We start from the raw sequence: 2,039 nt of genomic DNA on the forward strand, positions 1-2,039 counted from the left end.
CCGTCTCAAAAAAAAAAAAAAAAAAGTTTTCTTTTTATGTGAAAATGGATTCTGATTTTTCAACTGTTCTACCAAGAATCTGATTTGAGCGTTCTTTGAGAGAATTCTCCTACTACAACCTTTAGGTGACCTGTTGATTAGCAGTTTGTTTCCATAGAAGTAGTCCCTTTTACAACTTCACTCTGAGTTCCTTAAAATACTTCTGCTTTTACTTTCAAAGACTGTGAGTGTTTAAGATAAAGGCCTTTTGGTAAAAAGTAAAAACCTAATAGATTTTGGGACTTCCTCTGAAGCTCTGCTAATGATTGCATGGACAAGGAGATATAAATGAGCCTAAGGCATGTGACATTTTATGCAACCCTCATGACGCCTGTGACAGACACATGAGGCAGTGAGCCTCTTAACTTGTGGAAGTTAAGAATGCTATGCAAAGAGGCTTTTTAAGGAAATTAAATTTGGAAAACATGAGAAATCTTGGGATGGGAACGAGGGAAAGGGCTGAGTGTCACAAGGCTGAAAAACGTCTGCGACATTAGACCTGAAATATTTTTCCAGGAAAGTGAGAAACTGGTTGGAGATTTCTGGAGTGGGAAATCTGGCAAGTGTTTCTATATTGGGTTTCTAGTGACTTCAAGAAAGAAAGGGAGACGTGGAATGAATACCTTGGAAAATTCTAATAGAAAAATCTAGTTTATTCAATGGTCAAAGGAGAGATCTAACATTCAGTAGAACATAAAGCTCCAAGAGAAGGGACCCTGCGTATCTCACTTATTGTATTCTCACTGCCTATTTTGGTACCTGGTATTCAGTATACTTAGTAAACTTTTATTTTCTTCTTTTAAGATATGGGGTCTTGCTCTGTCACCCAGGCTGGAGTGCAGGGGTGCGATCTTGGCTCACCATAACCTCTACCTCCCGAGTAGCTGGGATTACAGGTGCACACCACTACGCCTGGCTAATTTTTGTATTTTTAGTAGAGACAGGGTTTCATCATGTTGGCCAGGCTGGTCTCAAACTCCTGACCTCAGGCGATTTGCCTGCCTCTGCCTCCCAACGTGCTGGGATTACAGGCATGAGCCATGGCGCCTGATCCATTTCTTTTTTTCTAAAAAGATTCTCTTGCTATGTTGCCCAGGCTGGAGTGCAATGGTGCAATCATGACTCCCTGCAGCCTTCAGCTTCCAGGCTGAAGCAGTCCTCCCGCCTCAGCCTCTGGAGTAGCTGGGACCACAGTCACACACCACCAAACCAGACTACTTTTTTGATTCTTCGTGAAGACAATGTCTCCCTATGTTGCACAGGCTGCACTCAAACACCTGGACTCAAATGATCCTCCCTGCTCAGCCCCTTGAAGTGCTGAGATTACAGATGTGATCCACTGGACCTGGACTGAAATGAGATTCTTGAAAACAGCATATTGTTGTCTGGGCACAGTGATTTATGCCTGTAATCTCAGCACTTTGGAAGGCCGAGGCGGGTGGATCACCTGAGGTCAGGGGTTTGAGACCAGCCTGGCCAACATGGCGAAATCCCATATCTACTAAAAATACAAAAATTAGCCAGGCATGGTGATGAGTGCCTGTAATCCCAGCTACTAGGGGGACTGAGACAGGAGGATCACTTGAACCTGGGAGACGGAGGTTGCAGTGAGCCAAGATCGTGCCACTGTATTCTAGCCTGGGCAACAGAGCAAGGCTCCGTCTCAAAAAAAAAAAAGAAAGAAAGAAAGAAAGAAAAGAAAACAGCATATTGTTGTATCATATTTTTGATCCAGTGTCAATGTCTGCTTATTCATTTATATTTATTTATTTATTTATTTATTGAGACAGAGTTTCGCTCTTGTTGCCCAGGCTGGAGTGCAATGGTGCAATCTCGGCTCACCTCAACCTTCACCTCCTGGGTTCAAGCAGTTCTCCTGCCTCAGCCTCCCAAGTAGCTGGGATTACAGGCACGAGCCACCATGCCCAGCTAATTTTGTATTTTTAGTAGAGACGGGGTTTCACCATGTTGGTCAGGCTGGTCTTGAACTCCTAACCTCA

This window comes from Colobus angolensis, unplaced genomic scaffold, assembly GCF_000951035.1.
Source record: "Colobus angolensis palliatus isolate OR3802 unplaced genomic scaffold, Cang.pa_1.0 Scaffold83, whole genome shotgun sequence".
Taxonomy (NCBI): Eukaryota; Metazoa; Chordata; class Mammalia; order Primates; family Cercopithecidae; genus Colobus; species Colobus angolensis.